Genomic DNA, 24,558 nt, shown 5'->3' on the forward strand with positions numbered 1-24,558 from the left:
TTAGGCAGTAGAACACAGGGTGGTTGTGGTCAACTGTATGCCCAGGAAGCTTTAGAAGAAACCTGTGCTGCCTCATGCTTAGGAATGCTAAATGTACAATGTTGAGCCTTATCTGCCCTTTCGTCCCACAGGCTGTAGAGCATCAGGGTGGTTGAGAGCAACTGAGTCCAGCTCAGACTGTATTACAAGAAACCTCCACTGTGGGATGGTGAGGAGTGCTTAAATTGTTATTAGCACTGGGACACTCTTAGGAGGATCTGTGCACTTTACAAATCCCACCCATCATTATCTTCATTATTTTGAGCCTGTGGCCACATTCTCCCACTTCCAGCAGGCTGCAGCATACAGTTGGGTTGTGATCAAATGAGTCCAGTCCAGTCCAGGAAGCTTAACGGTCCACTGATAGAATATCAACGCCCAAAATATCCCCATAAACAAATATCGAGTCATAAATATTGATGTCAAGAATATCCACATCCTATATTTATAATGGAAAATATAAAAATATTGGAATAAAATTAAGCCTGGGCAAAGCACTACGCTACGCTCGCGTAGTTTGCGAAGTTCGCGCTACTTCGCACTACGCGAACTGCACGTAGCACAGTGCGAACACGCGTAGCGTAGTGTTGTGTAGTGCTGCGGTAATTTTTTGCTTGCTCGCGGTCCTCAACGTCAAGTTGGCGACCGCGAGCAAGCAAAATGACATCCCGGCGAGACTTTTTCCTTGTTCGCGATCAGCAACATCAAGTTGGCGATCGTGAGCATGGAAAATAAACCTCCCGGCGAGATTCCCAACGCGAGGAGGTCAGGTTTCTCATTGCGAGTGGTCGCGAATGCTCGCGACCGCTCGCGATGAGAAACTACCAGTTCGCGTTGAGAAAGCTGCCGCTCGAGTAAAAATCTACTCGAGCAGCAGAAAACTACAGCTCGCACTGTGCAAGATGCCATTTTCAATGATTGCACAGTGCCGGTTGCTTGTCCGCACTGTGCAATCATTGAAAACGACATCTGGCACAGTGCGAACAAGGTACTACGCAGTTCGCGAAGTGCTACGCGTAGCTCGTGTAGTGCGAACTGCACTTTGCGTAGCTTCGCGAAGTGCTACTTCGCGAACTACGCCCAGGGTTAAATAAAATATCGATGTACAAAATATCAATTTTTTCATATATGTAAAAAATAATGTTAAATATATTAAATAATAAAATTAACTTTAACAAAAATTATTTTGGATTTAATATATTAACAAATATAAGAAATACATTTAATTTGAAAAAAATGTAAACATACATATATAAAATGTAATATATATATAGAAACTTTAAAACAAATAATAAACTATTCATTTTAATTTATTTTTAAATTTTATAAATATATAAACATTTACAAATAAAAAAACAAATATATATATATATATATATATACATACATACATATATATTACTTACTGGCGGTCGACAGAAGGTAGTTATAGTTAGGACCTTGTATCTATTCAAAAAGCATTTTATCTTTTCCCAATAACTTTGGGGGCGGTTGACGAATCTTCGCAAATTTTCAAAACATTGGTCTCGCTCCGGTCAGGTCCTATCCTGAAAGTTTCGGGGTGATTTGCCAAGCGGGGGCCGAGAAAAAAGGGGGGTCCCAAAACACATTTTCTCCATGTTATTTCCCATAGGAAACTTTAAACATGACTACAGCCCGAGCTGCTGAATGGAATTACACCAACTTTTGCAAAAAGGTAGCCCTTGGTTCAGAAAGAGACCTTTTTTTAAAAATAGTGTGAATCCGTTCAGTAGTTGCTGAGAAATTCAAAAAATAAGAGTGAAAAAATCAATTTCCCATAGGATACAGCCAAAACTACTGAACGAATTTACCCCAAATTCAGCAAAAAGATACTGCTCGGCTCAGAAAGCGACATTTTAAAAAATGGTGTAAAGCTGTTCAGTAGTTGCTGAGAAAATCAAAAATAAAAGTTTTGATATTTAGAGGCACGGAGGATCCGCCCACCCTCCCGATCACGAGCTGCATTCTAATTGGCTGTCAACACTTCAAACCAGGAAGTGTTGGCAGCCATCTTGTGCCTCGGTAGAAACACCCTGACCCCTAGGCCTGCTTAGGGGATCCCACAAGGACCCCCAGGGCCAAAGAAAGCATATGTTTTTTTTAAACGCAGGATGCGCGGAGGATCCGCGGATCCAGCCACGAAAATAAAAAATACGAAGCGTGGGACTCCCGCAGCCCCAGGGACCACCACCCCCGGGGCTTTCTAAAAATATTTGCGGGGAGGCACACAGCCCACCCCGCATCCCCGGGGACCGCCACCCCCAAGGGCTTGTTTTTAAAATGGGTGGGGGCCTCCAAGGCCCCCCAAGCACCCTGGGGACCGCCACCCCCGGGGCTTGTTTTTATTTATAAAAAGGACCTGTGAGGGGGGACTTGGGCCCCCCCACATGCCTCAGGGACCGCCACCTCCTTGGGGCACTAAACATGCAAATTTGGGGGTCTGTTACGGCTATGTTAAATGATTGGAGGGGGGCCGCGTGGCCCCCCTCCTGGAGCCAGTGATGGCCCTGGGGACCGCCAACCCCCAGGGCCGGCTCCTGCAGTGTCCCATGGTGCCCGCACCCGGGACACTGCTGTTTGCACTGACAGGGCGGGAGCCTCGCGGCTCCTGCCCTGTCATTGCAAACTCTGCTTTGCTTCAGGGAAACCTGCTCTCACTTCAATGAAGCAAAGCTGAATTGCTTTTCCATAAGGGGAGCTGCATGTCAGCAGCTCCCCTTGTGGAAAAGCAATGCCTGCTCCCACAGGATGCGGGGAGCCAGTGGTACCGTGGGGGGATTGGGAACCCCTCCACGGTCCCCAACGAAAGGCCAGGCCCCGGGGGATGGGGTCCCCGGGGCCATGAGTGGCCTGGGAGGGGGCCACATGGCCCCCTCCCCATAATTAAAAAAAAAACAATGCAAAGGTTTGCCCCGGGGGATGGGGTCCCCGGGGCCATAAATGGCCTGAGGAGGGGGCCACGCAGCCCCCCTCCAATTATTTTTAAAATAAAAAAATATTGGCTATGCCCCAGTGGATGGGGTCCCCGGGGCCGAAAATGGCCTCAGGAGGGGGGTCACGCAGCCCCCCTTCTGCTTTAAAAAAAATTAAACAAAACAGGGGTCAGGCCCTGGGGGATGGGGTCCCCAGGGCTCAAAAATAGGAAAAGAAGGGGGGGCCACACAGCCCCCCTTCTAAAGAAAAAAAATTTAGAAAAAAGAACGGCATCGTCCTGGAGGCTCCGCCCCCTCCCTGCAGCACTCTCCAAACGCGCCCCCTGGCACGTTGTAAGATGGGGAACTAATTCACATTGAATACTGGGGGTCCCTGGACGCCAACTAGCCCGCCAGGAACCTCCAGTATGCGCCAAGGAGCTGCATTGCAGAGAGGTGTTCAAAGGGCACACCCCTTTTTACACCTCCCTGCAACGCAGCTCTGTGGCGCTTACTGGAGGTACCTTGTGGGCTAGTTGGACCCCAGGGACCCTCAGGATTCAAGGGGACTTAATCCCCCAACTTAGAACGCGTCAATTAATGTATCATAATTAAATTACTTCCCACCCTATTCCCCTATAAACCCACAGCCCGCTACAGAACTAATAAACACAAAATGTAATTTAAATATAAATAACTATTAAAAATTAACACATATATTAAAAAACAAAAGCAATACTTATACAAAAAATAGTTCACATATTTTCAAAAACAATATTTCTTACCTCTTGATATCCTTGACCACGATATTCTAGCTGTCCATATTTCTGCATCACGATTTTTCCAGCTCGATATTTGTGTATGTCGACATTTAAAACTCAATATTCTATCTGTGCACCAAGTTTAACAAGAAACCTGCACCGTGGAAAGGTGGGAAGCTCTAAAAGCATGTTAGTGAGCTTGTCCCACCTTTTCCTCCTCCTAGCAAGCTGTATAACACAGGGAGGATGTGAACATAGGTTTACCCTGAATTCATCCCTGATCATTTGATCAGCTGTGCTTCCAAAACTCCAGGTATTTGATAAACTTCCCAAAGTTGTGAGAAAGTCATCAGTGATTGTTTTCTTTCTATTGTCATGTGTAAAAATGATTCTGATCCAAAGACTTGCTGATAGTGGGTTTGAAATGCCTTTCTAACCTTTGCATTGCCTCCTCAAAGTCATCATAGTCATCCTTTGGATCTTGAGCTTCAACCTTAGGGAGTGAGCAGAAAATGTTTAGCCCTTCTGATCCCAGTAAATGTAAAAAAATAATGTTTTCCCCTCCACAGGCATTGTATTTTTTATTTCAAATGGAGGTCACTATTTATTTTGTACAAATTTGTGCGGTGTATCAAAATGCATGTTGATCAAATTTGAGGGGAAAATGAAATAAATGTATTAAACAATAGTCACTGGCACCTAAAAAATTAGCAAGTCGGAAAAGTCAAACTACGAAAATATTATCACCCAAAAGGTGATGACCAAAAGGAACAAGTACAGAGCAGTGTAAGGAAGGTGTTCCTTTGAAATGTTATACTATGATGTGCTTCCAAATAAATGTGGAGATGACAAGAGCAAAACCTTCCTTCTAAAATGTCAGAGTTGCAGCTGGAATGTGCAGTCTATGTGGGTATTAATACCGATTTAGACATGAATGCAGTTCTAGTTGATGTAGGCAGTTTGACAATGTAGGCGTTTTGCTGATGAGAGGTGGAGCTGAGGCTTTTAAGTTCCACACAAAGAAGTCACAACCCAGTAAGGTAAACCTGGTTGTCGGTAGGGACGAAACTGGATGCACACTGGGAGTAAAATAAAGCATCACCAGAGGACACTTACAGCGAGTGCCTCACTGTGCCTTCTTGATCAGGAAACAGCACTGTCTGTCACTACTCAATCTCCTGCTAGGATAGCAACAGCTGGGTCCCGATCCTAATCACCAGTGTCAAAAACAAGACAGTAAGTGAGGAGTACTGTAAAGCTTTATTATGGAGTATCTTAAACAATGAAGTCAGCATTTAAAATACTGTTAAACTTTCAAGAACCACAAAGTCCTGGAAAGTATGGAGATAAGGAGTGGGTAAACAAGGGAGAAAGGAATAAGAGAGGCAAACAGGAAATGTGACACCCTCCATGATCCTTTATTGTTTTTTCACTTTATTTTTCAGGATGTGAGTAGTGGCACCTGGTAGGGAATGGTGGTTGGCGGGAGATAGGGGGATTAGAAAAAAAAAATACCTTGTGGAAGCCATGGCCAGCTGCCATCTCTCCTCTAACGCAGGAACCAAGAAGCGCTTATGCTCCCAGACTCCCATTGCCAATCACAAAGCTGCCTTACTGCCATGTTGTGGTTGGTCTGAGTGCCTGGGAGGCTGTGCAACACAACACTGTGGAGAACATGCAAAGTACACATGACGGTTTGGCCGGCTCGAGACGGCCGACCAAACCGTCATGCACACTTAAGGTGCAACCACCCCTCCTCCTCCCTCGAAGTCACAGGAGCCTGGCCCAGCCCTGCCCTAACTTAATGTGGCTGCAGTGCAACTGCAATACTAAAAATAAAATGGTATCAATGGAACGTTATTATCATTATATTTTTCCTTTGCACTGCTTTAAAACAGTGGGGCAGTGCTCCGTCTTAGCGAAGGAGCCGCCGCTGGATGTGAAATATGTACTTTTCAGACATAAAATGTATACACTCTCAAGTCCCAGCATTGTTTTGATAACCATTACCGCAGTCTGAGATCTTTTCAGAACCATTCACTTTTTTGATCTTCAGAATTTGAGCAGCAGATATCGGGTGTTCTAACTCTGCCTATTTGATGTCCGAAACAGGGTTGTCGGTTTTTGGCTCTGATACTTGAGCTTGTTATTCTCTGATTTCCCTGAATCACGTGGCCTGCCTCTAGGACATCTTCCAGTTTAGAGCTGATAATTGGCATTTCTCCACTCAGTGTTTTTGGAGATAAACGTCTTGGCCTTAGGTGGGACTGCCCTTGGTAGATCGCCTGATGATATTGAAGGTATTGAAAATCCATCTGGATCTTTCTTCTTCCAGCAGGTTTAACCCTCAGATAACATTTTCTGCCACTTTTCTTTCAAGTCACAACTAATCCATTCCTGGAATTGTTTTTGGAATCTAGAGTTTACTTATGGGTTCTTTCTTTTCCTCTATGTGGGTTAATTGCTTCCTGTTTCTTTTCTCATCTCACTTCCAGGTCCGCCTTCATAAGTAAGTTTATAAAGAGATGGGCTGAGTTATTCAGTGCGTTGGAACTCTTGCTGCTTTCCTGTCACTCGCTCACTCTGAGTGTTGCAGTGCTAGTCTGCTTCCAGTTTTTCCATTCTGCACATCTGAATGCTCTGCTGTTTTTTGGGGTTCTTGGCCCTGCTCTCTTTGTTGGATTCCTGATACATTTATTGATTAACACCAATCAAGAGTATTTGTTCCTTGTTATCAGAATTTCTTTCTCTCTGAGGTGTTGTGATTCGAGGCCTTGTTTTCCCTTGCATCTTATACAAACCTGTGTCAATTTCAGGCAATCATGTTGGAAGGCAAAAACTGCAAGCCTTATGTACGCCACAAGAAGATTAAGAAGCTTTTATCAAGACCAGCCCTTGACAGAGTGAAAGATCCTTGCATCCGTTAATGGTGGCCACAACAATTGTTTTATGTTGTGCTGAGCTAGGGAGATTGTTCAATTTTGCAAATTTTGCTTTGCCTCCCTCATTCAATGAGATTTTTTTTTTAAATTAAAGTCTGTGGGTTGTCTGCAAACCTAGGTTTGCGGACTCTCCAGGGATTGAACGACCAGATATCTCTTCATTTTTATGTCTTCAAAGCACCTTTTTAATGCTAATTTCTTGAAAACTACTGAATGAATTTACAGCAAACCAAGCAAAGGCACTTCCTTAAGTAAAGTTCTACTTTCATGCCTAGAGTAGTGTAATTTTGTTCAACTGTTTTGTCTGTAGAGGAAAACAGAAATTCTGTGGAAGTTAAAATAGGCACAGTTGCATTTATTAATCCCTCCTTTTGATAAAGGTGTTTTTTTTTAGATAATGCACAGATTCCTCAAACTGTGTGAAGTTATGATGAAAACATTAATTGCATAGAAATGGCCCATGCTCTATAGCTTAGTGGGGTAATTTTTAGGTGGTGTTACAGCATACCTCATTGCTGGAGCCATGACAGGTACATCCAATTGTCCTCCCAGTGTTCCTGCTGGGGGGCAAGTCACAACTCATTTGACCTGGAGACAGACATGGTTTAGTTCAAGTTACAGCCCGGTGAGAGGCCATGATTGGAGTATTACAGGATTGCTATCACAGCCATCCAACATCTGCTTGCCCACAGTAATGCCAAAAAGACTAAAAGCTGCAGGGATCCTCACCTTTGCTTGTGGAAATCAGAGCACAGGCTTGCTTTAACATAGTAGAGCCATTGAGCAAATGATGCGTTCGACCAGATGATCTGCTGCTAGCAGTGCATGGCTGTGTCCAAAGAAGAGGGGATGAGCAGGGTAGCAGAGGGTACAATGTGGCCAGCATCAGTTAGGACAAGGGGCGGCAGAGAGACTTGGTGCTGCACCTGCCAGAGGAAGGCACATACATCAGGGAGAGAGTCAGCAATTACATTTCATTATGTTCTTTTAGAGAATGCTGAATTTTCTGATAGCCATGCTAGGGGTCTTAATGTAAAGTTAAGTAACTCACAGCATTTAGGATTCTTTAAAAAATATTTGAGCTTTGAGCAGTGAGAGCTTATGAAGCTGAAAGCATGCAAAGATGTTTTAAAAGAGAAAAAAACAGCTTAGGTAGGCTTTGGCAGGATCACAAAATTGTTCCCTCTGCTATATTGTGCTCCAGCTATGGCGGTGTTGTTTGGCAGCCACCCTCCATGAGGGATTCCAGTGCTGGCATATGCATGTATGTAGGCATGTATCTGCATGGGTGTATGCATATGTTGTTTGAGTAAATGGAATTGGAGCGCTGCACAGAGTTAAAGACAAGAGTACGGTCAATAATTGATTGGAGAAAAGCTGGTTTCTGGCAGCCAGAGTGTGCTGTCACTGTATCCTGACACATCCCCATTCCACCATCTTCCCTACCAAATTCCACTCTCAACAACGTCCCAGCGAACAACCCCCTCCCCTAGCGCATCATACATAGAACACCATACACTCAACGGGGCAGATTTACAAGGACTGGCGCATCCCTGCATATCAGCAGGGATGCGCCAGGTAAGATGCGTCACCCAAGTTTACCCTTGCGCCACCACAGATGCGCCGCATTTACAATGTGGCGCATCGTGGCGCAAGGATAAACAGATGCGTGACGCATCTGATGGCGCAAGGGCGGCGCATTGCTGGAGTTGTGTCGCAAGCGCAACGCAACTTCAGCAATGCGCAGGGGCTGCCCATACCTAACAAGCTGCGTCCCGCCTTACGCCTGCTTCAAGCAGGCGCAGGGTTTTGACGCAGCGGTGTCAGAAAAGTGACTCATTGAAATCTTGTAGATTTCACTGCGTCATTTTTCCGAGGCTTTTTCCGACGGAACGCCCACCCTGCATACATTAAACCTGACACAGGTTTAATGTGGCGCAGGGCTTTACAACGTGACGCAGCTCCCTAGATGCATCACGTTGTAAATAAGGCACAACATGGCGCATGGTTTATGCCGCCGCTGCGTCACAGAAGTGACGCAACAGCGGCGTAAATGTGTCGCAAAGGGCTTGTAAATCTGCCCCCAAATAACTAAGCCCCCGTATCTTCCCTGCTCCATCCCCAGCCATGCCTCTTTCTCTCAATTTTCAAACCACTCCACGTCCGTCCCTTAACAGTCATGACAGCTCAAAACTAGAAAGCAATCAAGTTGCTTAGCAGGCAAACTTCACTTGCGCTATTTCCGGTAACGTCAGAATACTCAAATCAACCAATACAAAGCTTCTGAATCCACCTGAGTGCTGGGAAGGTTTTGCTTTTACCCTTTCCTCATTCCAAAACCTTTTTCCAGCCTGCCCATAGTTTCAGCTAATGTAAGTTTTTCTTTAATGTACCAAGGCCATTTAAAAGTCTGAGCTCTGCCTTATATCAGATTTCTCCTTTATTGAATTTGACAATTTCATCAGAGGCATGAGTAATTATCCCTTTTGCTGTTGTATTTTCTGTATCCTGTGAGTGTTTGATGTTGAGTCAGTTGTCCCAATGGCAATATGCGCCTCCCAAATGTTTAATTACTCAGTACTCGAAATGTTGGGCCTCAGTTCAGTAGCTATGTTCTGACTGCAGGATTTAATAGAATATTGCACAAAAAACTCCGTCTCCCTGGTGTCTTTACATTAATCTGCTCTGTACTGCTCAATTGCAGCATTAGGCATTATTTCATGTGAGAAATCATTTATAAAGTGCTGACTGGCTGATTTTATTGTTCTTTCATTATTCGTCTGTTTAATTATTGCGTTTTTACAGATTTAATATGTTCCCCACGGTGCTTCAGATCCCTTTTGAATAAAAGGCTCTTGGCAAATCAATGAACTGATTTTAATTGCTGCTAACGGCTACACCTTTTGATTCAACGATACAATGTGCACACTGCCGTTTGCTAGAAAGTCATATAATGAATCTCAACAGACAGTTAAATGACAGAGATATTTGGGGACACAATATAGGAAAGAAGATAGACATATGGGCGTTTTGTGTGACATGAGTCTTAGGCGTTTGTGAATGTGAATTAGCTAGGCAGCATGCTATTTCAGATAGTAGATTCCATATTGTGCTGCTCACACATGTTAAGAAGTGACTCGTGGCGAGTACATTTTAGAATGTTTATAGAACTTGGGAAAATCGTATGCTTTACAGAAAAGATGGAGAACTTCAGTGCAATATCAAAGGGGCTTTTTAATCTTTCTGAAAATATTGTGCTTTTTTGTACAAAAAGTGCTCATGGCTCTAGTTTACTCATGTCACGAGAGAAATCATCAGTCACTCCAGGCTGTTTACTTAACATATTAATCCATTCTGAGGTGTATTCCTAGGCCACTATTTTAATTGCAATAAAGTTATACATTATAATGGCCTTTTGTGGAAAAAACTAAAATAGAATATGGTTTCACCAATGGCACAAGGGAAGGTAAAACATAAGTGGAATATGGTTTCTCCAGTGGTACTACTGAAGTGAAACTGATCCAGTGGCGAACCAGCAACAAATCCTACAATACCATATACTCACCTGGGCCATTAAAACACACAATTCACACACAAAAAGCCTGGTGCTAACCGCTGGAGTCAAAGTTTTATGATTTTATAATTTCAAGATTAGTCTCCTTTTGTTCTCAAATAATCTTTCACTGATCAAAAAGTTCTTTCCTCTGGTCAATGGACAATTAGTTGAACTAGTTGAAGGTGAAATGACATAAATGATTTCTCTATTGTGATGAAATAACTACAGACTGGGGAAAAGGTTTAAATCTTTATCTAAATTAATTTCATGTGAACTATTTCTCAAAGTACAGTACAGTCTCCGTCACTCATAGGAAGGAAGATTCAATGCATCAAGTCAATTAAAACTGTATTCAGCCACGTTCTGGCCATAAAAGTTAATTTTACATAAAAGACCCATACGTTATAAGTTAAAATACACTGGGATCAAATAAATTCAGAATAAAAGACATGTTCTAACGACCTGGGTCATAATTGTTAACCCACCATATTATTTCCTTTATCGATAGCCCCTGTTAAGAACGTGCGACCCTGTAACAAACACATGGGGAAGAAAGCATTTGTAGGTAGATCAATGCTGGCTTAACTTGTGCAAATTGGCAATCTCTTAAAAGTGTATTTAACTCGCAGCTCAGTATAAAAACCACAAAAGAACGTAAAGTGCAATAGGTCTTGTTCAGAAAAATTATCACACGCACATGGTTGCAATGAACCTAACTTTGAAAAATCTTTGGGTACAGTTAGGAGCCAGTGGATACAATTAAATCTAAATCTAGATAAAAGAAAGCGATGATGCAAATTATTGACAAAAGACCAAAACGGTTGAGTTAAAATACCAGGACATGAAATGATAACATTTCTATATGTAGGTTTCATAAGTTCATTTGCTTCTCTATCCAACTGTCTCCTCATAAAAAATTGAGTTTTTAAAGTTTTCACAGTTTCAGGGTGCAGCTTTCTTGGTTGATTAAATAGCTCTGGTTGCCCAAGAGCTGAAAGCTACAGTGAGAGGTAATGTAACCAAGGAATTTCTGCAGCTCTGTCCAAACTCATGCAGTCCTCTAAAATAGTCTGGTTTAGATTTGGCTTTTCTCTGGACCAAATTTTTAGCCACCATATCAGGGGTGCTACAGCAATGTTATCTGTCAAGTAGCCGTGCCTTAGTTCCTCATGTATAATAAAAGCTGGAATGTTGGATGGAGCAGCTAGGATTTTTCGTAAATGTTTATTTTCTACTCCTTGAAGTTCATTACAATCATTGTAACCTCAAACAACACTACCATACACTGTCATAGTGACACATTTCTCATTGTATATTTTCAGCAGTGGTTGTATGGGTTTGCGCCCTAGTCTTCTAGCGAAATCCAGTGAGGCTCCAGCTGCTTTTGCCAAGGTGTTTTTCCTTCGAGCACGTTGTGCTACCCAAGTGCCTGTATCATCAAATAATTCACCAAAATATGGATCTTGGGGACATTGGTTAGCACTCCTCCTTAACAAGGGAGGAATGTATTCCCCCTTTTCAATTAATCAATCAATCAAACAAAAATATCATACTCTGCAATGACGTTGCTCAGAAAGGAGAGGATAGAGAGACAAGCACATCTGCACATTTAGGAAAATAAATTTACCTATGATGGTGTGAAAACCAACCCCCTGGCCAAGCAGCTGGGAAGGGTCCTCCGGGAAAGATCAGGTGACAAAGGCTTCAGGACAGGAATCAGGACAGGATAGATGACCTCTCTAACGCTGATGCTTGCGTAGCACCCCTCTCTGACACTCTCTTCCTCCATGAGATTCTTCCGCGATCCTCTTCTAAATAACTTAATTCTAAGATGGATGGTTCTGCATTCGATTCTTCTTCGGCATCACTCGTCACTCCGACAGCATCCAGAGCTCTGCAGCATTCAGCAAATCTCCATCTGACTAACCAACTAAGACTACCTCAATTATACTCTTTGGTATTCATGTACCACCCATTAATGTTTCAATACCGTAAAAATACTAACTCTGATAGGACAGGCAAGGGGGGATGATCATAACACCATGCTTATTTTCCATCTTAGTCTATCAGTCTATTGTTCAAAGATCCCACCCCTTAATTTTTATTCACAAATCTTTATTCCCACCCGTATTCACATATTATTAGACACAAAAGTATAATTTTCATGTATTCCCATTCATTCAGAGGACTTCGGTACTGGTTCCCAGGGTATGTATCTTTTGCGTCCTTGGACAGTGTTCAAGAGCCACATCACTTCTTCCGGCTCAATCACACCACACATGTGCGGAGGTCAGATGGTTTAGAGACTCTGGATTCATACGAGGCCCAAATGCATACTAATAGGAAAGTCAGAAAGACAGATAATAATTTAAAAATAAAATAGTTTCACTGTATACCACCTATCTCTACTCTAAACCCCTTTAACCATTATTGTCTTCCTGTGTTAGCATTAGAAAAATAGCTTGACTTAGTTTCGGCAAAGCAGATGCTAAGCATGTGAGCTTTCAAGCAGCCATTTTAATAGCGTCTGCGCAGGCGCAAGAAATTCCCTCCAAGCGACAGCTTGTCATACTGCGTAGATGCAGTTGACGCATGCGCAATGGAGATTTCCCGTTAGCGGCCATTTTCAAGTTTCGCTTGAGTTACTTATTAGTAAGACACGTAGGCAAGCTTCTCTGTCTTTTATGTCAAATGTGGTGTGCATTAATTTACACAATACATAGTTAATACAAGGTAAGAAGTTAAATGAGAGGATTGCTTCCGACCAAGTCTCTTTTCTACAAGTCCTTGCTCCATCAATCCCCTCTCTGATGGTGTTTTTGAGCCATCATAAAATCACCCATCCCAACCAGATGCCAACTTTGGCACATCTCAATTCCCTTTCCACTCTTATCATTCTTGTCCTCATCTTTGTTTCTCAAATCTTTCATCTTTTTATATAATTCTCCTTTCATTTCTTCTAGCTGTAGCTCTTCAAATTTTCTCTTTTTTCCCTTTCCATTTATCTCATATTTCCTTCTTTTTCTGCAACATTTGCACCATATCATTATTATTAGAACTATTGTTGTTATACCAACTAATGGAAATACTATTTGACCTATAATACCTTTTCCAAGATTAGTAAACCAAGTCGCTATTGAAGAATTACTTTTTGTTAGTCATTCCCATACACTGCCAACCTGCAGTGGTTTCAATTCTTCTTGAAGCTTCATAATATTCTTAATATATCCTCTAATTTCTGTGCTTTTATCCGGTATGTAAGTGCAGCAATGTTGCACTTTCAACATTTTACAAACTCCGCCTCCTTTTTCTAATAATATATCAGGCGCAAGTTGATTTTGTAAAACCACTGACCTAATTGCAACCATTTCTGTATTAATCCTCAAGAAACCTCGAGCAGTATCAGTCGATAGACGATACTGCTGGACGACACACGTAGTAAACCCCAGGAAATACTGGATCTGTTCCACCTTTTAGTCCCCAACCTCCCAGAATTAGGAAGTTATGTTCACATTCACTGGAACCAATAAATACATTGTTATAGTCTGTCTTTAATCTATGGAGGGTGGTTTTCTCTGTCTTTACAAAGTCTAGGGACATCGCAACATGAGCTTTGCCAGCTGTCTAACTTCCCTCTTTCTCAGCCCATGGTGGTATATGGTTTTTCTGTTCTGTAGCTTTTCCTTGGAAATCCTGTCTCCTTTCTCCAACAAAGTTCAAAAACACTTTCTCTTCTTCACGTAATGAGCATGTTAGGTTATTCTTGTGTGCCTTTGCTATATCTATTGACTTCATAGTTAAGAACAATTCAACCATAAACTGTGCATCTGGACTACTAAGCACTCGATTCATATTCTTTCTAATAGAAATTTCTGAAAATATTACATCTAAGTTTGAATAATAATACTGAAGTTTTCCAGTTCTATAGAATAGACTTGTCAGTATGCTAGATGAAATACCATATGTTAACGGTAAATGATGATATGTGACTCCTTCTGCTACTGAAGCTGGTAATTTCATACAAATGTAACCATCAATAAGCTCCATTGTGTCTACATACTGGAACAACAACTTTGTGAATACATTTAGCGACGTATCATTATCTGTTACCGTGTGATGTAAATCTATCTCAACTGCTGCTTCCTATTCTACTCTATCTCCTTTCATATTAGCTGTCTTTTCATTAGTGTCTGTGTCATTCTTCTTGTCTGTTATCATAAGATGCAATTGTTAGAAATAGCCATACTATGACCACTAATAAAATACTACATATGCAAATCCTACAGCATTTCTTTATGCAATTTCATTTTGGTCTTTCAGCAACCCTGTCGTCAGTCATTTTAGTCTAAGAAGATTCCTCTTTTTTTCTTTTCTTTTACTTGTGAATTCAATTCTTTGTTACTTCAAGGAGGCCTCACTTTCCCTTCGTCAATCTGTTCCACATTTACTTTTTCATCTGTTTCTTCATTTAAATCTAGATTTTCAAATTTCTCTAGTATCACGTAGGTCCATTCAGGAGCCTTGAACTTATTGTTCAAGACTCTTAGTCTCTGACTTCTTTGAGTGACTTTCACAGCTGTCTGCTGAGTCTGACTCGTAACTTCATTCACTTGTTCAGGATTTTCACTTGTTTTTCTCAAATGATATATCAATCTTTTGACTCCACCTGGCCAGTTATCACCTTTCTTGACCCTTTTCACTTGCACTGCACTTTCACCTTCTTTGTCTTTTTCAAGAGCTCTTTCATTCTCATTGTGTTGTGGCACAATCTGTTTTTCCCCTTCTTCAGATTCACTCTCTATCTGTCCTTGTTCAGGACTTGTTATTATGGCTTCATCTGCCTGAACTTGTTCTTCTTCTTCTATCTGTTCCTGTTCGGGTCTTATCTCATATCGTTCTTCTTCCCCCCAAACTTGTTCTTCTTCTCCTAACTAGTCTTGTTCAGGTCATACTACAATTGATTCTTCTGCTGCCTGAACGTGTTCTTCTATACCTGTCTGTCCCTGCTCAGGTCTTTTGGTTGATCTGCTTGCCTGAGTATGTTCTTCTTTCCCTGTCTGGTCTTGCTCATGGTCTCCAGTTGCTTTGTTCCCTTCTTCCTGAGCATGTTCTACTACGCCTATCTGGTCCTCACTAGATTCTTGTCTTTCTAATCTCCTTCTGCTCCTTGTTTGAATAATCAATTCTGGTATGTCGACCAATGGTATCCAGTCCTCTTGACTCGTGCTCGGTTGTTCTTTGTCAGCCACTTCAGAATCTATTTCTCTAGATTCTTCGACTGCACAACCTTCAGCAGCCTCAACTGTTTCAGTCAGTTGCGGTCTCTTTTCAGCAGTGTCTGGAATGCTTTTTGTGTGGCTGGCATGGATCCAAATGGGTAAACCTGCACACTTCACTGCTGTAGTAGTGACCAGTATGACTTGCCGTGGATCATTCCACCTGGGTGTTAGGCACGACTCTCTGGTGTGCTTCTTCACTATCACCCAGTCTCCAGAATTCAAATCATGTGCCTGATCCAGCTACCTGGCAACTGCATCTTCTCAAACCTGGTGAGAGACAGAACGCACAAGGTCAGCCAATCCTTTGCAATAGTCTAATACCAGATCATCAGATATATTCAGCAATTTATGTCCTAGTATAAATGCTTGTCTCATTGCTCTTCCCATGAGAATCTTATGGGGACTCAGTCCTGTGTTTCTGTCAGGAATGCTTCTGAGTCCCATCAATACAAGAGGCAATGCGTCTGGCCAACTCAGTGATGTGGATGCACACACCTTTGCCAGTCTTGACTTGATTGTGCCATTCAATTGCTCCACCACTCCAGAAGCCTCTGGGCGGTATGCCCAGTGCAGTTTCTGTTCAATTTTAAATGCTTCACAGATTAATCGAATTATTTCATTATTAAAATGAGGTCCTCTACCTGATTCCAAAGTTACTGGAAAACCAAAGCCAACCTTTTTGCTTAGTGCCATATTATTTCTTGCACAGTATTGAGCAATCTGGTCAGCGTATCGATTACCAGCCGCTACATTGTCATTTCCTGACTGATGAGCAGCGCACTTGACCACTGCTATTTCTTTTGGCAATTGTATTGCTTCCAAAAGTTCTTTTACAAATTTCCAATTTCGAATAGGAGATCCTGAAGAAGTCAGAAATCCCCTCTGCATCCAAAGCTGGCCAAAGTCATGGACAACCCCGAACCATATTGGCTGTCAGTAAATATGGTCACTTCCCAATTTTTCCCAATTTTGCATGCTTTTATTAAAGCTATCACTTTGGCTACTTGTGCTACTTGACTCCCGGTAAACAGGATGCATCAATGATCCCAGATATTTTGCACACAGCATAAGCTGCACTTAGTCCTCCTCCTTCAAGCCTTAAACAAGAGCCATCCACAAATAATTCATGGTCGGGCTCTTTCAGGGGCTCTTCCTGAATGTCAGGACGGGGCTTAGTACACATTTCAGCAATAATGGTCTACTTAATCCTTCACTTCTTCACAGTGTGAATCTGGTAATAATGTAGCCGGATTCACCATTGTGCACCTGATTACTGTCACATTTTTGCTCCCAGAATTATTCTTTTATACTTAGTCATTTCACTAGGGGTAAGATGCTGTGTTTGAGTTCTGGTTAGAAGAATCTTGACTGAATGTGGAACATTGACCTTTACTGGATGTCACATCACAATTGACTCACTTTGTTCCAGACTCATACAGGTAGCAGCTACTGCTTTTAAGCAGCCAGGTAATGCTGGTTCCAAAGTAGCAGAAAAATATTCAACTGGACGTTGACTTAATCTGTGTCTCTGGGTTAGGACTGAAAGTGCACAACCTTCTCTTTCACAACAGAACAGTGCAAATTCTTTCGTATAATCAGGCATACCTAGAGCAGGGGCCTCACATAGACAATTTTGCAATTTTACAAATGCTTCCCCACTTTCATCATCACAGACTATTGGATCTTTCACTTTCTTTCGTGTCGTCTGAATCAATGGTTTTGCTAGTAAAGAAAAACCTACAATCCACTGTCTACAGCATACCACCACTCCGAGAATCATTCTGATCTCTTTTTGTGTCTGCGGTAACTGCATCTGCCTGATTAATTTTATTCTCTCAGGGGTCACTTTCCTCACTCCCCTTTCTATCTGGTGACCTAAATACTTAACTCCTGTTCGGCAAAATTGCAATTTCTCTGGAGACACTTTGGGTCCTCTGTCAGCCAAATGCTTCAGTAATGCAATTGTATCAATAACACAGTCATCTTGGGATTTCGATGCCACAAGTAAGTCATTGATATACTGCACTAGAACTGAATTTCTGGGCATAACTAACTTCTCTAGGCACTTTTTTAAAAACTGATTGTAAATTGAGGGACTTTCTGTATACCCTTGAGGAACACGGTTCCATTCCAAGATATGATCCTCAAATTTAAATGCAAAAAGATACTGGCTGTCTGGATGTAAAGGAATGGAGAAAAAGGCTTGGCACAAATCAATTACTGTAAACCTGTCAGTCTTCCAGGGTATCTGATACAGAATCACTGCTGAATTTGGCACTACAGGACAACAAGGCACTACACTTTTATTGATCTTTCTTAAATCCTGTACTATCCGGTACTTTCCGCTAGGCTTTTTAAGTCCTATTATAGGTGAATTACATGGACTGCTCATTATTTCCTTTAAAATGCCCTGTTTAATCATTCGTATTGTCGAGTATTGGGATAAACTGCAACTTATTTCACAGTCACTTTAACTGGGTCTACATTTGCCATTAACCCTATTTCTTTTCCAGTGAGATCCCATACCATTGGGTTCACAGTTGTTTTCAGTTCTTCTTGTAAGTCATCTTTAGTCACTAAAGAATACATCTCCTCTACCTCTGTGCCTTGTTTTGCAAGCATTGTCTTGTATACAATATCTTCATCAGGGGTTTGAAGAGCAACACCATCTGGTGTGCAATAAATTGTGCATTTCTTTTTGCACACCACAGCAGATCTCCTCCTAGTAAATTCACTGGACTAGAATCACAGACCACAAATCTGTGTGTGTGTTTTAAAATTTCCAATATGAACCTCCATAGGTTCTGTAATTGGAGATCTAATCTGTTGATTCGACACTCCGACTACTTGGATCGCTTCTTCCAAGAGGGGTAGGTTTGGGATGTCTACTGTTCTCACAGTAGAACGGGTAGCACTAGTATCCAATAGAAAAGTGTAATAAATGGACCTGACTGATCTACCGGCAAGGATGCGCCAAGTACGCACTCCTCTTCTTCCCCCCTCAGGCACCGTCATTGTTCATTCTCACTTTTATAGTTAATCTGCAACAGGTATTGTGAAATCACGGAATTTTTCTTACCACTTCCTTGAAATCCGGCATCCGCACTGTACTTTGGCTTGTTCACAAAATTTTGTCATAGGGGCAGGTGACACCTGACACTGCCTATTAACTACCTGCTGCGGCTGATTCATAAGCACCTAATTCTGCGTCTGTGGATTTAAATTTTGTTTTGGCCCATTATTCTAAATATTCTTACACTCGTTTTTCCAATGTCCAAGCTTTCCGAACCCATGACAGAAAACTTCTTCTTTACATCCTCTCTACTCATTCGTCCTCTTGATTTACCACCACTCGCCACATTATCACTCTGATTCTGTTCTTTCATCTGACCATCAGTCTGACTATTTAATTTAAGTTCCTGTTGTTCTGCCAATCTCACTTGCGCCCACATCATTTTCTCTTTTAGCTTTTTATAGCTTGCCTCAATATCGTCTCCACAAAACTTTGCGTATTTTAGAATGTCATCAATGGGCTTTCCCTGACAACACAACATGTGCAGTTGAGTCATCTAACTAATTTCTGGTTTCAGACCGTACACTAACCGATACTAACCCTGGGCGTAGTTCGCGAAGTAGCGCTACGCGTAGCTACACAAAGTGCACTTCGCACTACGCGAGTTACACGTAGCACTTCGCGAACTGCGTAGTACCCTGTTTGCACTGTGCTAGATGCCGTTTTCAATGATTGCACAGTGCGGACAAGCATCCGGCACTGTGCAATCATTGAAAATGGCATCTTGCAGAGTGTGAACTGTAGTTTTCTGCCGCTCGAGTAGATTTTTACTCGAGCGGCAGCTTTCCCAATGTGAACTGGTAGTTTCTCATCGTGAGCGGTGGCACGCATACGCACCACTCGCAATGAGAAACCTGACCTCCCCGCGTTGAGAATCTCGCCGGGAGGTTTATTTTCCACGCTCGCGATCGGCAACTTGATGTTGCTGATCGCGAACGAGGAAAAAGTCTCTCTGGGATGTCATTTTGCTTGCTCGCGGTCGCCAACTTGACGTTGAGGACTGCGAGCAAGCAAAAAATGACCGCTGCACCACACTACGCTACGCGTGTTTGCACTGTGCTACGTCCAATTCGCGTAGTGCGAAGTAGCGCAAACTTCGCAAACTACGCAAGCGTAGCGTAGTGCTTTGCCCAGGGTTAACCGATACACAACATGACCCATATCTTTATCTCCAATATTCTCAAAGCCACTGTATTGCTTAAACACTTGCAGCAATCGTGCATAATATACATGGACATATTTATTTGGCTCTTGGGTCGTTCTATCTATCGTTACCCAATCTGTTTCTTTAGGAGAAATTTTCCCTTTCAAGTAAGTGATTACTTGGTGATACTTCTTCATCACCTCATCTGAGGGTGCTCCTGTTTTCGCATCTCTTGGATACTCTTCACGTGGCCAATCAACTGTGATCTTACATTCTGTCCATAATTCACCAGGTACCACTATATTAAACAGATCATCCAAATCTTTCAACAGAACCTTCAAAACTTCACAAACCTCTCAATCTGTTTGTACCATTCAACTGTTATTTCTCTCAATTTACGAGAATTGTTTGTAAATGACTAGGGGCCATATGTATCAAGCCTTTTTCCCATTTTCCAACGGGCAGATTCTCAGAATCTGCCCGTTTGCGAATGGGAAAAAGCCTTTTGGGACGTATCATCCTAAAAGGCCATCGCAAAATAGAGATTCGCAAAATTTGAGATTCTCTATTTTGCAAATGCAATTAAGGAATTGCAAATTGCGATTCCTTAACTGCAATTCTTTAAGCACCAGACATTTGCTATTTGGCCTTAAGGAATTGCAAATTACCACCAACTTCAAGTTGGTGGTAATTTGAGATTTTCTTTGAAAAATCACTTTTTTGATTTTTTAAAAGTGCAATATGTCGCACATACATGCCTTTAGGGCATGTATGTGCGCAAAATGTGCAAACATGCATCTTTTAGGGGTGCAACATGGTGTCCTTTTGGCAACCTTGAAATTGCATTCTCAATTTGCGATTCTCTAATTGGTAATCACAAATTGAGAATGTCTTCCTATTCATTCCTATGGGCCCTCCTAGCCCATAGGATTGAATGGGAAGGTATTCCTTATTTGCGAATCTCAATTTCTGATTTGCAAATAAGGAATATGTAGGATTCGCAAAAGTTTTGCCAAATCCTAGATATATTGCATTTTGTGATTCTCTAATTGTGATTCACTAAAAATCGCAATTTGAGAATCGCAAAACTCTTTTTTGATACATATGGCCCGAAATATCTTGTTGACTTCATGAAACATGAACATATCCACCACCAGGTACCTCTCTCCTGGGACACAATCTCTCTACTTTTCCTGTCTTTTAACAGATATGCAGTAGACAATTCTTTTGCCTGTGCTTCCTCCTTCTTCCTTGTCCACCTTGCCCTCCATTTTTCAATGTCTCCCCACTTTTGCGAAATATTCATCAACTCCTTTACCTGCAACTTCTTTCCAGATACATTCATATTTTCTAAATCTTTGTCCCACATTTCCAGCTATCATCTCTTCCAATTTTACCTTCAGTTTGTAAATATCTAATATCTTGGGGGTGAGCCTTGTTTTTCTATTCCCTTTGCCAATCTCTACAAATCTTCCAGAGTTACTGCTGTTGAACTTCTAGCTCCTGAGGCTACCACTGACCTTCCATCTTTTGAACTACTTGGTGTAACTCTTTTCAGCTATCATCTCTTCCAATTTTACCTTCAGTTTGTAAATATCTAATATCTTAGGGGGTGAGCCTTGTTTTTCTATTCCCTGTGCCAATCTCTACAAATCTTCCAGAGTTACTGCTGTTGAACTTCTAGCTCTTGAGGCTACCACTGACCTTCCATCTTTTGAACTACTTGGTGTAACTCTTTTCAGGGTTTCATTTACTGATTCCCTTATTGGCAGATCCATTAATGAAATTACTGAATCGCACTCACTGACTTGCTCATCAGTTATCACAATTTCTTTTCTAGGATTAGTCAAAGGAATTGTTACAGCTTGTGGTTTTGGCCAATTTACCTTGTCTACATACAATGGAACAACGGGACCTATAGTTACGGGTATTGTTAATGCTTCAGGGTTCAAATTTAATTGGCCTATCTTCTGTATTAATTCCTCTCTATTTTTATTTAATGCTTCTTTTTTTTATCTTGAGGTACTCTATTAACAGATGGATCATGTCAAATCTGTGGAATCAAGGGTGTTCCCAGTACTGGCGCACTCTGGGTGACTCTACTTGGTCCTTCTTGATATGGTGGAGGGTTTTTAGTTAGAATGTCCTCTAATAATTCATCATATGACTCACCATAACCTGTCACTTTTATGTGTTTCGTTTTCTCTTTACACTTGCCCCCTGATTGTTCTCCAGCCATTAACACTGGATATAAATCTTCTGATACCATGGCTCTTCTCCATTGCTTCATCTGACCCTCACGTGACTCACGCACATACCTAGGGAAATGACCCATGTATATTCCACTCCTGTTTTTCTCTTGCTCATATGATACAGTCTCCCATTCTTCTAATGCCTCATACCTCGTCATCCTGGGTCTCGGATCTAAATCATTCATTCGCATTCTCAAATTCTGCAAAATTCTCCCATTAAATGTACCATGTTCCGGAAAAGCTAGAAACCCTCACCTTTCGTGTACTCTATTCAATTCTCCATCCATGCACATGTATGATATCCTCTCTCTATCATCATAAATGAAGCATGCGTTTTTGGCAGAGGTATAGGAATTCCCTCTCTAGTCAAAAGTGGCTTATCTTTCCTAAAGAAATTCTTAATTCTCTTTATTAGTGAAATTTTTCTCTTTTAACCATATATTCCATACGCTGAATACATAAAACAATAATCTGGAAACCGTCATGCTTTTCTGTCAGGGCGACTTGCACCAAAAGACAAATGAGAATCAAACATACAAATTTTCACCAACCAATCTAAAAACAGCTTTCATCCAATCACCCAATCCAATTGCGGCTCACGCTCGTGGTCTGACCAATACCAGCGCGGCCTTTTTGATGTCATCTGTTCTGCTCCTTACTACTGACCCCTCCTTTACAATTCCGTGTCAGTCACACGCCCGCTGTTTCAACCTATGCCAGCACGGCTCTCTATGACGTCACTGTAACTCCGGCGACTAACCCTTCCTTTACAAGGTAATACGAAAACTTTATTTCTTAATACTTTGCAATAATTCTTCGTTAATAACAACATAAAAACATTTGCTACTCTGCCTGTTCCACTAAACCAAGGGATAGATTTCCAACTGATTCTGGAGACTCAGAATTTCTCCTCTTTTACTGTGAGTAAAAACCTCTGTTTTACCCTTCATTCAAGCTCAAGAGAACCTGTTACTCCTTCAGTGTTACCCTTTCTAGGTGATATAAGCCCAAAGTTTCACGAGCGAACCCTTTTGCTTTCACTCACACTCAACTTATATACTAAATAGTACCTAATTTAACACTGCCAGCCCCGCGTAGTTTCTCAATGCTATTCCAAAAGACGAGTAACCTCACTGCAGTATGGTTTCTACCACCATCCGCTATCTATTCCCCGGGAATTTTCCAGACAACATTAAACACGATGCAGACTCCTTTTGTTAAACATAAAACAATAATCAATACTCATCACCAAACTAGTCAATAATAACCATAGCTCTGCTACCAGAAAACTGATCCAGCTGCGAACCAGCAACAGATACTCTAATACCATATACTCACCTGGGCCCATAAAACACACAATTCACACGCAACAAGCCTGGTGCTAACCGCTGGAGTCAAAGTCTTATGATTTCATAATTTCAAGATTAGTCTCCTTTCGTTCTCAACTAATCTTTCACTGAGCAAAAAGTTCAGTTCTTCTGGTCAATGGACCATTAGTTGAACTGGTTGATGGTGAAATGACATAAATTATTTCTCTATTGTGATGAAATAACCACAGACTTGGGAAAAGGTTTAAATCTTCATCTAAATTAATGTCATGTGAACTATTTCTCAAAGTACAGTACAGTCTCCGTCACTCATAGGAAGGAAGATTCAATTAATCAATCAATCAAACAAATATATCATACTCTGCAATGATGTTCCTCAGAAAGGAGAGGATAGAGAGACAAGCACAGCTGCACATTTATGAAAATAAATTTACCTAGGATGGTGTGAAAACCAACCCCCTCGCCAAGCAGCTGGCAAGGGTCCCCCGGGAAAGATCAGTCGACAAAGGCTTCTGGACAGGAATCAGGACAGGATAGATGACCTCTCTAACACCGATGCTTGCGTAGCACCCCTCTCTGACACTCTCTTCCTTCACGAGATTCTTCTAAATAAATTAATTCTAAGATAGATGGTTATGCATTCGATTCTTCTTCGGCATCACTCGTCACTCTGACAGCATCCAGAGCTCTGCAGCATTCAGCAAATCTCCGTCTGACTAACTAACTAAGACTACCTCAATTATACTCTTTGGTATTCATGTACGACCCATTAATGTTTCAATATCGTAAAAATACTAACTCTGATTGGACAGGCAAGGGGGGATGATCATCACACCATGCTTATTTGTCATCTTAGTCTATCAGTCTATTGTTCAAAGATCCCACCCCCTAATTTTCATTCACAAATCTTTATTCCCACCCGTATTCACATCTTATTAGACACAAAAGTATCATTTTCATGTATTCCCATTCATTCAGAGGACTTTGGTGCTGGTACCCAGGGTATGTATCTTTTGCGTCCTTGGACTGTGTTCAAGAGTCACATCACTTCTTCCAGCTCAATCACACCATGCATGTGCAGAGGTCAGATTGTTTACAGACTCTGGATTCATATGAGAGGCCCAAATGCATACTAATAGGAAAGTCAGAAAGACAAATATTAATTTAAAAATAAAATGGTTTCACTGTATACCACCTATCTCTACTCTAAACCCCTTTAAGCATTATTATTTTCCCTGCATTAGCATTAGA

Source organism: Triturus cristatus, chromosome 6 (genome assembly GCF_964204655.1).
Source record: "Triturus cristatus chromosome 6, aTriCri1.1, whole genome shotgun sequence".
In the NCBI taxonomy this organism is placed as follows: domain Eukaryota; kingdom Metazoa; phylum Chordata; class Amphibia; order Caudata; family Salamandridae; genus Triturus; species Triturus cristatus.